The sequence below is a fragment of the Dermochelys coriacea genome, chromosome 3 (genome assembly GCF_009764565.3).
Source record: "Dermochelys coriacea isolate rDerCor1 chromosome 3, rDerCor1.pri.v4, whole genome shotgun sequence".
NCBI classification, from domain to species: Eukaryota; Metazoa; Chordata; order Testudines; family Dermochelyidae; genus Dermochelys; species Dermochelys coriacea.
In genome coordinates, this window is record NC_050070.1 from 13,406,805 (window position 1) to 13,419,324 (window position 12,520).

Below are 12,520 nucleotides of genomic sequence, written 5' to 3' on the forward strand. Positions count from 1 at the left end.
TTTACTCCGAATGGCCTTAATACATCCTTTAAAAACCAGTATCTGTGTTAAAAAACTTACTATGAATCTGCTGCAAACTTAATCATGCCCATTTAACAGGAGTTGTTTGTATACCAGAAAAGGCTTTAGATACTTTTGAATATGAGTTGCCCGTAGGCAGGTAAGGTAAAAAAAAAAAAACATTCTTTGAAACACTAGATTTCAGGGATTTTTTTCCCTCTGTTCATTGTTTACTAGACTGTATTTTTATGTACTTACTTTCTAAATAACTGCATGCATGTCATTTTTCATGTGGATCTGTGATGTATGTATTGGTAGGTGTCAAAATTATAACTACATAATTCTGCTTCTTATGAGGCCCTGATTCAACAAAGAAATTAATAGCACCGAGACTTTCCTGTATAGTTCTGTTTTGGCTATAGATACATTTACACCAGGCACATGTGCTGAGAGATAAGAGCAAGTATGAGAGAAAACTAAGTCTTATCTGTGGAAGCTTATGGAAGAGCTCTTAAGTTTTGTGGGCTCTTAAACTAAATAAGTAACTCACTTAAATGATAAGAATTTTACATGTCAAGTTTTGAACATATGCCTTAAAGTAACCTACCAGTCTGATGGCTTATGTTCAATTAAGAGCATTTTTAATTTTTAAAATACACCTAGGATTGTACCATCTCCGCACCCAAAAATCAAACAAACAGAAAAACCAATGATCTGAGAAAGAAAACTGTTGGGTTTTTTCTCCCATATTTTCCAGTACAAGTTCCTTGATCCCAGGCTTGGGATCCAGGAATTACTGAGTTCTGAACTCATCTCTGACTGGGATTTCTGCCTCATGTCCCATTCTTTTGTTGTTGTTGTTGTTTAATCAGTTAGAACTTTTGGTTCATTTATACATTGGTGTGTCTATTTCCACCTATTTCGCCCTGTCTCTTAACCCCTACCATTCCCTATGTAATGGTGCATAGCACGCTTTTGGGTGAGGGATAGGTAGCAAAGATTAAGAAAATGGAATTAAAACCATGATTTTTGTCTGCATTAGCATCTGCTGGCTACCCACTGCCACTGTAATAGATGCAGACATAATGTCACAACACACTGACTGAGAGTGACCCAATGATCTTGATATACCATCTAAGTACCATATATAGTATCAGAGAGCGCTCATAAATATCCACTTTGGATACATTTGACCATATCATGGTAGATAGCAGAGCTGAAGAAACATTAATGATACCATATTCCATTGGAATATGCAGGTCTGTTGAAGTCAAAATGCTTTATAATATCAAGTCAATTTGCCAGAATTTTGTTTTAAAAAGAGGGAGTACAGGGGCGGGACCTGCAGAGGGATGTCGACAATGTCAAAATGTCCTGGTTCATCTTTTTTGTAATGCTATCTTTAAAATGTTCATTTGGAAGCTAGTTTTTGGTTTGAATTTTATTTTTTAATTATAATATAATAATAATAAATTAAAAAGTCAAAATCAAAACAAAGCATTTTGATTTTTTTGTCAAAATAACACGACTCAAGACAAATTGGCGGGAGGGGTGGAAGGATTTTCCTTTATGGAGAATTTTGACATTTTCAATTTTAGCTCTGGTTTGGAAGGAAGCCAGACTTTAAAATCTTGAAATCCTTTGCAAAACAGAACTCCCATCCTCTGGTACCTGTTTACTAGAGCTGTGCAATCAGGGAACAAACTCCTGTCAAGTAATAGCAGCAGAATATATCAGTAACACAAATGGCTGCATTTCAAGAGTGGGAGAGTATATATATAGATACACACACACATACATACACACACCGTAATTTATCCTCCAGGGTAAAGATTCCACATAAAGCATGCAATAAGATTGAATGTACAAAACCTAAGAACAAAACCACCTTAGCTGAATATATACTCCACTATTGTGGTAGTGGTCTTAAACAACTCCTGCATAGTTTATTATATCTAACTTTAGTGGATCCTTTTGTTTTATAGTGAACTGTAGCCTAGTATAACTCAGAGTACCATAAAAGTCTAGAATTGTTCCAATCCCTGCCACATGCAAACTAATTTTCTGGATATAATGAAGCTGCTCCGTAAAAAGAATTCTATAGGATAGGTTCACTACATCTTTTTTAAAAGTAATTATAGCATCTTTCACTTATTATATAAACATGAACCGATTATCCTCCACACACCCTGGAGCAGTAGTTATAATATCCCTATGAGTTTGTCACTGAGGCTTTCATCTGCTTAAGTAAATTTAAAATCCAGGCTGTGGTAAAATTAACCATTTATTGACAGGAAACTAACAAAAATATCAAAATAAACCAATAATAGTCCACAGCTAAATTTCAAGAACCTCAGGGGTTTTATATGGTGTTCAGTAGAAAGGACTTCTGCGCCAAAGGCTGAATGTAGACTAAATGATGACATCTCCTACAACATCTCCTATCTGTAGCCATGGTTACCCAGCATTCAAGAATGCTGTCCCTCTCAGGAGTCAGAGCCTCTGGACACCCCACCTTGTGGGGGCAGATTTCCTCCAGATACAGCATTGACAAAATTAGTCCTCCCAAAATTCTTCACATGCTGTCTGGAAGTTTTCACCAATGCCACAGATGTTAAAAAAAAGTTCATACACAAGATCCAGCTTAAAAAAAAAAAGTGGGGCTTGTACAGCATAAAGTGTGAAACATACCAATCACAGGTCTCAGAGTGGTAGCTGTGTTAGTCTGTAGCAGCAAAAAAGAAACCAGGAGTACTTATGGCACCTTAGAGACTAACAAATTTATTTGGGCATAAGCTTTCGTGGGCTAAAACCCACTTGATCAGATGCATGCAGTGGAAAATACAGTAGGAAGATCTATATACATAGAGAACATGAAAGAATGAGTGTTGCCATACCAAATGTAACGAGACCAATTAATTAAGGTGGGCTATTATCAGAAGGAGAAAAAAACCCTTTTGTAATGATAATCAGGATAGCTCATTTCAAACAGTTGACATGAAGGTGTGAGTAACAGTGGGGGGTGGAGAATTAGCATGGGGAAATAGTTTTTACTTTGTGTAATGACCCATCCACTCCCAGTCTTTATTCAAGCCTAAGTTAGTGGTGTCCAGTTTGCAAATTAATTCCAATTCTGCAGTTTCTCATTGGAGTCTGTTTCTGAAGTTTTTTTTGTTGGAGAATTGCGACTTTTAGGTCTGAAATTGAGTGACCAGGGAGGTTGAAGTGTTCTCTGACTGGTTTTTGAATGTTATAATTCTTGATGTCTGATTTGTTTCCATTTATTCTTTTGGTCCAGTTTGGCCAATGTACAGGGCAGACGGGCATTGTTGGCACATGATGGCATGTATCACATTGGTAGACATAGGTTTCAGAGTAGCAGCCGTGTTAGTCTGTATTCGCAAAAAGAAAAGGAGTACTTGTGGCACCTTAAAGACTAACAAATTTATTAGAGCATAAGCTTTCGTGAGCTACGTAAAATGCATCCGATGAAGTGAGCTGTAGCTCACGAAAGCTTATGCTCTAATAAATTTGTTAGTCTTTAAGGTGCCACAAGTACTCCTTTTCTTATTGGTAGACATGCAAGTGAACGAGCCTCTTATGGTGTGGCTGATGTGATTAGGTCTTATGATGATGTCCCTGAATAGATATGTGGACAGAGTTGGCAATGGGCTTTGCTGCAAGGATAGGTTCCTGGGTTAGTGTTTTTGTTGTGTGGTTTCTGGTGAGTATTTGCTTCAGGTTGGGGGGCTGTTTGTAAGCAAGGATTGGCCTGTCTCCCAAGATCTGTGAGTGAGGGATCGTCCTTCAGGATAGGTTGTAGATCCTTGATGATGTGCTGGAGAGGTTTTAGTTGGGGGCTGAAGGTGACGGCTAGTAGCGTTCTGTTACTTTCTTTGTTGGGCCTGTCCTGTAGTAGGTGACTTCTGGGTATTCTTCTGGCTCTATCAATCGGTTTCTTCACTTCAGCAGGTGGATATTGTAGTTATAAGAACGCTTGATAGAGATCTTGTAGGTGTGTTTCTCTGTCTGAGGGATTGCAGCAAATACAGTTGTATCTTAGAGCTTGGCTGTAGACAATGGATCGTGTGATGTGGTTTGGATGAAAGCTGGAGGCATGTAGGTATGTATAGCACTCAGTAGGTTTCCAGTATAGGGTGGTGTTTATGTCTTTATGTAACATTGATGACATCTTCATTATCTGGACCCATGGAAAAGAAGCCCTTGAGGAATTCCACCATGATTTCAATAATTTCCATCCCACCATCAACCTCAGCCTGGACCAGTCCACACAAGAGATCTACTTCCTGGACACTACAGTGCTAATAAGCAATGGCCACATAAACAGGCTGGTGGAAATTGCATATTTTATCTTGTTAAAGCTGTTCTTGCATGCTTCATCCCATTCCAACCCCACATCCTTTTTTAAGGAGATGATGCAAAGCAAATCCGATGAAGTGAGCTGTAGCTCACGAAAGCTTATGCTCTAATAAATTTGTTAGTCTCTAAGGTGCCACAAGTACTCCTTTTCTTTTTGCGAATACAGACTAACACGGCTGCTACTCTGAAACCTGTACAAAGTTTGAATAGTATTTGCATAATCCCAATAAGGATTGAAGTTTGTCCATGTTATCCATCTCTGGTGCTTCCCAAATAGGTTTTGCTGGGTCTGGTTTTGTTTGTATGCCATTCCAAGAGAGACTATTTCCTACATATGTCACTGAGTTGGACAGAGTTGACATTTCTTTTTGCTGATGGTACGTCCATGTTGTTAAAGTTTTTCTAGAACCTTTGTCATGCTGATATGTTTGGAATCATCTTTGCCATACGCTAAAATGTTGTCTTGAATGTAAGTAACACCCTTGTCTCTCCAAAGATCATATACATCATTCTGTGGAAAACAGACACTGCAGAGGTTAGCCCATACAGAATCCTGTTTGAATTGGAACACACCTTCAACTGCTGAAAGCCGAGTGCTTGTGGGATCCTTCCATTAAGGGGAACTGGTACATAGAGGATAAATCAAGGGTCATAAAGACTTGCTTCTCAAGTCCACACACATGCAGATGGCAGTATTAGGCTTCCTGGAGAGAACGACAGGAGAAACCCATTTTGATGAATCAACTGGTTCAATGATATCTTCTTTGCATCTTTTCAAAATCTCCTCTTTGAATGGTTGTTTTACTGTGATTGGTATAAAAAAAAACAAGGATTACTTGTGGCACCTTAGAGACTAGCAAATTTATTTTGTTAAAACAGATGCTTGTGAGGTCTTGGTGCTATCTTGACTCAGCTAAAAAATGGACATGCAATCAGTATTTCACTTGCCTCCAGAGCCATGAATGATCAGGAAGAATCTTATTCCATGACTGAGAGAGAAGTTCTGGTGCATTTCTGGGCTGTAGACACTTCAGAACCTACCTATGTGGTAGGAGATTTATCTAAAGAGCTGACCACAAACCTCTTTTGGCTCTATCCACCATGCAGGGTTCTGGCTGAGCAACATCAAGAATTGCCAGATGGGCCACCAAACTTTGATTTCTAGATAGTATGTCTTCCAGGTGCCAAGAACACCATTGCAAATTGTCTCTTTTTCATACACCTTATGATGAGAGTGCAATAGAGAGATGAAGGTATTGCCATTGCACAAATCATTTCTACAACTCAAGGAGTGATCACAGAATTGGCAATAGCCATGAGAGAAGTCAAGGTATTTCAGGACCTAAACAGTCACACAGTCAACAGCTGGCATTACAAGACCATGACACCAGAACACTTGCATCCATACAGAGACATATCACATGAGTTGTAAATGAATGGGTTTTGAGAATTGATCATTTTGTGCCTACACTCCTAAGAGAAAGATTAATTCATCTGGCACATGAAGGACATCTAGGGATGACTTTAACAAAAAGGCGATTGTGACAAGACTTCTGGTGGCCACGGATGAACGAGCAAGTAATCACAAATTGAATGGCTTCGGCTAATGGTGATAAGTCATAGAAAACCTTCAGCCTCCCTCTCATACCAGTTGACTATCCCAACTGTCCATGGGATAAACTGCCTCTCGATACAATGGGACCTTGTGAAGATCATTCTATTATGCAAAGATTTGCCATAGTAATGGCACAATGGCCAGAAGTTACATTCGCTGGAAAGGTTACCACTGAAATAGATTCATGTTATCAATCTTCACCGGAGAAGGATTCCCCAAGGAACTGGTAACTGACAATGGAATGCAATTGACCTCTGCTGAAATATAGCAATACATCAGTAGCAATGGTATCAAACACAAAATCGTTTATTTATACCATCCAAGAGCTAATGGTCTAATTGAAAGAATGAACAGACTGCTGAAAGATGTTTTCAAGTGACACCATGGAAAGAAGCTTTACATGAACTGCTGTTTGCTTACAGAACCACCCCACACTCAACAACAGGAATATCCCCTTTAAACTGGTAAGATGGTGCAAGGCCTATACCTGACTTACAAACTGTCAAGGGCTTACCAGTTTCCCTTTTTCAACCAAACCTTCAGATGAAAGTATTAATGAAAATGTTAAGAACAAACAAGAGCAATACAGACAGATCTCAAGAAAAGTTCTAAACCTCACAAGTTTCAAATTAGAGATTTTGTTCATGTGAGGCTGCCATACAGAGTCAAAAAGGGACATTTAAGATATTCATGTCCTTTATAGAAAAGGGAAATCTGAGGAGATTCTGCTGTGTTAATAGATGGAAAGAAATGGAACACTTCAAGATTGTCCGCAACTCATCAACAAGCAGCTGAAGAAGTGAATGCTGATTTCCATGTTGGACAGGAGAACATCGAAGACTCCGAGAGAGGATGGCCAATCTATAGTAGTGGGAATTGCTCCATGGCTTACTCTCATTCTTACCTTTTATGGTGTTAGAACTATGAGAAAAAGGAGACTGCCTAAAAGTTTGGAGGACTTTGTTACTGGACTCAAGTGATGGTTTGAAAAGGACTGTTTAAAGTTGCACAATGGTTACTCTAAAGATGGAGGTTGTGTTGTATCTAGCTAGGTACAGATACCTGCACTTGGATTCTGTTCTTGCCAATGGCCTACTGCATGACCCTGCATAAGTCTCTGTACCTCAGTGCCCCAGTACAGATAATGATACTGATCTCCGTTGTAAAAGGTCTTGAAGTCTGCAGATAAAATGGCTATTATTACTCTGTTTATTCTTTATTGTACCTGCATTTGTCTTTCAAATGCAAGCTGTTTGGAGCAGGATTTGCTATTGCTTGGTACAGGTTTTACGTCAGGTACTCTTGTCACACTATCTTGAAAAGCATTATCAATTGATGCAGTCAAGGCAATTTTATATCCTATCCATAGTTCTGAAAACTGAACCATGGGGTAAATCTTTCCTTAAAATGTCTACTGTACAATCACAGTTATTCTAAAGCCTGTGCTGACTTCTAAAGCTTTGACATAAATAGGGGAAGCTGGTGATCTGTGCTCTGGCCTCCAACCCAAAGGCACAGTGGACAGACTACCTTTTGGCTTTATGATCAGGTCTAAAAACATGCACTAGTTGGGATTATGAGTGTGCTGCCTTTACCCAGCCTACCTGCAAAACTGCCTAGTATTCATATTCCATACCATCCTGGAAGACATAAGAACTCTGGTTAACCTGCAGTTTCACTTAACAAGAGTTTGCTTATTGTGAGCTGTACTGCATTAGAAAATTATTTTTTTAAAAAATTAAGCAATTGGTAAAAGGTGAAAAGTTTATATAATCAAATGTGGTTCTTAGACCTTTCGAATCATTCTTGTAAGTTTCAGTGGTAAAGTAGATCATGTGTTATAACCACAGGGTCTGGAAATTTTGGCATATATAAATGTACTTGCCTTATTTTGTGCTCTTTTCTACAGGACAAACTGGATACCGAAGTTGCAAAAAAAATCATATGCTCATTACTGTGTGTTTTATTATATAAATTTAAAACAGCTAATCAGTGTTTGAATAACAAAGATAGTTAGGTTTCCTTCTGCCTTTTGGTTAAAACAAAACATAAGGTTTTTATTCTCTTTGTTTTGTTTTTCCTGCCTTGCCCTATAAGATGATTGATTTCGTGTTGCAACTTCCTAGCTTTGGAGATCACAACGTTTAGAAATACTCCTTTACTTCCCCATGATTTCATTCCTGCAGGGCCTCTGCAGGCAAAACTCACAAGGGCTTCAACTCTCCCTGACTGAACTAATTTTGATCATCAGGTCATCACTTTGCAGAAACATGGGACATCATATAACTCAAGTATGATATTTATCCCTAATGAAAAAAGAACACAGTTCAGTATATATGAAGTACACTAGATTCATTAAAGGTATACAGAGGCTATTACACTGGGAAAAGAAAACGATGCCCTCACCCAGTGGTTCCCAAACTTCAATAGCCCACAAATCCCTTTCACGAAAATATCAAATCTCGCAAACTGCTTCCTAAAAATGAATATTTCCAGGGATTTTCTCCCTTACCTGAGCATAAGTTATAGAAGCAGTGATCTTAGAAATCATTTGTTTTTTATGACACGCTTATTACATACTATTTATCAATCATTACATTATTAATTGTATTACATTATGAAAATGGCAACACTCTTCCAAGATTTCACTTCTGTAGCTCATATCACTTAGATTAAGCCTCCTACATGTTTCATCAAGGAGTACCAGACGTGAAACAGCATGAAGGTATTTAAGAAGCCAACTCAAATAAAGAGTTCTTCCCACAAGCATTCGGGTCTTGAGCAGTCCAGGCAAACAATGCACAACTACAAACTACAACACAACAAAGCTTAAAGTTGTTCTGCCAGGAAGTCATGGTCATGGGGCTCAGGCTGCTGGCCCCCATGGGGGTTAGGGTCCCTAGGGATGGCTCTGTCCGCCATTACAGTATTTTTTTCTGAGAACCCCCAATACATTTTGCGAACCCCCAAGGGTATACGAACCCCAGTTTGGGAACCACTGCCCTAACCTATTCCCATTGATTTAAGTAGAAACTGGATTAAGTCCTACCAGCATAACTAGGAGTCCCCATCGGAGACTGAGGCCTCTTTATACTAGGCACTGTACAAACACATAGTAAAAAGTAAAGTAATACAGTGGAACCTGTCTCAAACTGCCCCTCAAGGATCCAGCAACTATTGGTTGATGCTCTTCTAGTAAAGAAAGAGTACTCAGTGCGGAGTCAGTCCTATTCCCAGCCTAGTTAATGGGAACACTGCTATTGACTTTGGTAGCCGCAAGACTGGATCCTAAGCTTGGGGACTTTTTATGAACAACTGCTAAGGCAATTGTTTGCCCTTGGACAAGTTTCACTGTATTGCATTACAAAAGAGGTCTATTGCCTCCCATGTTAGTGTAAGGGCTATACTGGTTCTTTCCACTATAACAGAGGTAATGCTCATTCAGATCTGTGCTTGATTTAAGAGAGAAAATATAAATAGAAAGGCTGACTTTATTGTGCCTACTTAATGGCCTGAACATTATCTGTAGTAATTTATTACACAAGGCAGTTTAATGACTCTTAAATTATGGATATGCTTTATAGTATCATTTAAGGGGTCATGGGGGTCCCCAGTTGCTGCAGAGAGCTAAGTTTCTGTTTCCGAAGATCAAAGCAACATGACTATCCCAGTTAGAGGAGGAGAGATATCTGAAGGGATGAAGGTTTCAAAACATGGTCAAATTCTTCTGTCACAACGGTGCAACCCCATGGATTTAAGGGAACTGTGTGGGTGTTACAGATATCAGGATTTGGCCACATAGGTCTCCAATAGGAGGAGGACTCATTAGTGCAGGGGTTAGCTGGAGGTGATGATGGTGTAGATCTTCATAGCTGTTTTCCTCACTGTGTGTAGGATTGTGTCCCAGAGTTGGTAATCTGCCAGATTTTTCCAACTTTTTACTTTGTGATTATCATCATAAAAGATCTATTGTTACTGCACTGTGCCAAGTTTTATTTACTGCTTAGCATACTCAGAGGAACTTTGAAACCCCTGACCTTTTCTATCCCCCAGCGTCTCAAGCTAAGTGGATTGCTCACAGTAATGAGCAACAGTAAGTAGTGTCCTATAATCTCGGCTGATCTCTGTACCCAGGACAGTCAGACCATTCAAGATACCGCTTTTTTGGACTTTCAAGGAACACTACTGAAGTCAGTAGAATGATTGGATCCTCCCCCTAATAAGACTGTGCCCATATGTGAAGCTATTGAGGATCATGTTTAGTCTAAAAAGCTGTGTGTCTTGTCTTCTAATTGTGTGCTCTAAGTTTCACTCTTCAGCAATATCATTTGTTTGGAATTTTTTTAAGTTACACAAGTCCTTTCTCCTTACCTGGGCTCTTTGCTTTAAAGCTGTAGGGCTGCTTGCGTGATTAAAGACTCCTATATGAAGGGCTGGGCTCTTGGCTCCCTAGGCAATTATTCTTTTAAAAGAAATACAGCTGCAATCTGCCAAATCCTAAAGAACACCCTATGCCATTATGCCCCTCCTGTATATGTTTTCTATTGTGTATAATCAGGAATAGAAACATTTCTGCCTTCTATTCACAATGAAATTTTCCCGTGAGGCTGTTTTAAATCTGAATGGAGCCATGACTTCAAGAACTTAGGAGTAGCTGGAGTCTGATATTGGCATGACAGTATTTCTTGCAGCTGGAGACATGTCAAAATGTAGAATAGCCCTTTCAAGCCCATTTACCTCTGCAGGGGAAGGATGGCCTTTTGGTTAAGACACTGAACTGGGATACAGGAAATTAAGGTTCTGGTCCCAATTGGCTCATATGACTTTGAGCATGTCCCCCAGGGCCTGATCCACAGACTAGTGAAGTTAGTAGCTATCTATGCTTCAGTTCTCCTGCTGTGAAATAGGAATAATGATGCTTCCCACCCTCACAGGGGTGTTGTGGGGTTAGACTCCTTAATGCCCATGAGATATTCAGATATTACTGAATCATAGGAATGTACAGCAGGAAAGGATCTTGACAGTCATCAAGTCCAGGCAGGACCAAGTACACCTAGATCATCCCTGACAGGTGTTTGTACAAACTGTTTTTAAAAACCTCCAGTGTTGGGGATTCTACAGCCTCCCTTGGAACCCTGTGCCAGAGCTTTACTCCCTCAGAGTTAGTTAGAACGTTTTTCTTAATATCTATCTATAATGATAGCAGCCACGTAGAATTAGGAGTTATAAGCCTCCTGGTTAACTCTTCGCTTTGAATACTATGTGATGTTGGTGGTATAGTACTACCATCAGGAACACTAAGGAAAAGGTTTATCACAGCATGATAGCTCTATTTAAGACCTGTATGCACCCCCAATCGAAGAAATAGCAGAATAAAGTCTATATCCAGGATGGCATTATTGTACTTGTTGATGATGCCCACTTTACTTTGTATTCAATTCCTTTTACCTAGTGAAGGTTTTGCCTTTCCTGTATGTATATTTTGCTCTTATAAAAACAGAAATTACTAAAGAAAAACCACAGCTGTTCGATCTCTTTTGATCATTTCCTTCTGACTGTTCTTTGACCATCCATAATACACATAGATCCACAGCCTATTTGGTCTCCGTCTCATTATTTGGACCAGCAATCTTTCAGTTATTTATAATATCTTTAGAATAAAAAGTAAAGATTGTATATAGGACAAATAGGTATCTGTCTCATCCCAGTGTTGTGTGGTACAATAGTCACTATACAGGGTGTTTCTGAACTGCACCCTTCTTTCAGTGGTATGTAGGGTATATACACATGTAGTCCCCCAGCACTGGTAATAATAGCAGTGTTGACAATGAGACACAGCTGAAGCAAGCAGAGTAAAGACAAACCTGAAGGGTGTGGGTATGTACTTGTGTACATACCCCACATGGCTTTCTACTCACCCAAGCTGTGACTCCCCAGCTACACAGCAATTTCTAGCAGTGTAGTGTCCTACTGCCTCCCTGATGCTCGTGCTTTTCCCCACCACAGGCAAAGACTCCAGTCACTGGGAAAGGCTCTGGGTGATGGACTGTTTACCCCACACTTGCCCAGAAAGGGTTCATGTGGATTGAGAAGGGGGCTAATTAACCCAACAAGCCACAGCTGAGGGGAATCAGGTGGCTAAATAATCCCCTGACTGAGTGAGGGAGCCCAGCTGAGGGGGAATGAGCTGGGCTGGGATTTATAAAGACAGGAAACTGAGTGGGGACTGAAGGGAAATAGGCCTTAGTTGCTCCCTGGGAGAAGGGAGCTGTGTTGGGAAACTACAGAGACATGCAGCTTGTGGTTGCTCCCTGGAAGGAGGGAGTGGTGAAGTTGGCAAACCAGGGAGTGCCAGGTGGTAAGGAAAAGGCTTAGGAGGGAGCAGACTAGAGGGCTTGTGAGCTGGAACCCGGAGTAGAGGGTGTGCCTAGGTTCCTCTGTCAGCCACTGAGGGAGTGGCAGTATGTGGCAGTGAATGGGAAGACTGCCTGGGATGGCTGAAAGAAGACTGGTACCCTGGAATGG

General features: G+C 40.0%; 1 long non-coding RNA gene across 1 annotated transcript in view; it reads right to left on the reverse strand.

Moving 5' to 3' along the window:
• LOC119854085 overlaps positions 1-12,135 on the reverse strand; it is a 57,014-nt gene extending 44,879 nt beyond the window's left edge. The window contains exon 1 of the long non-coding RNA XR_005292338.2: positions 11,914-12,135. This is a non-coding gene — a long non-coding RNA (uncharacterized LOC119854085). The remainder of the gene's footprint in view (positions 1-11,913) is intronic.
• Positions 12,136-12,520: the final 385 nt, after the last annotated feature.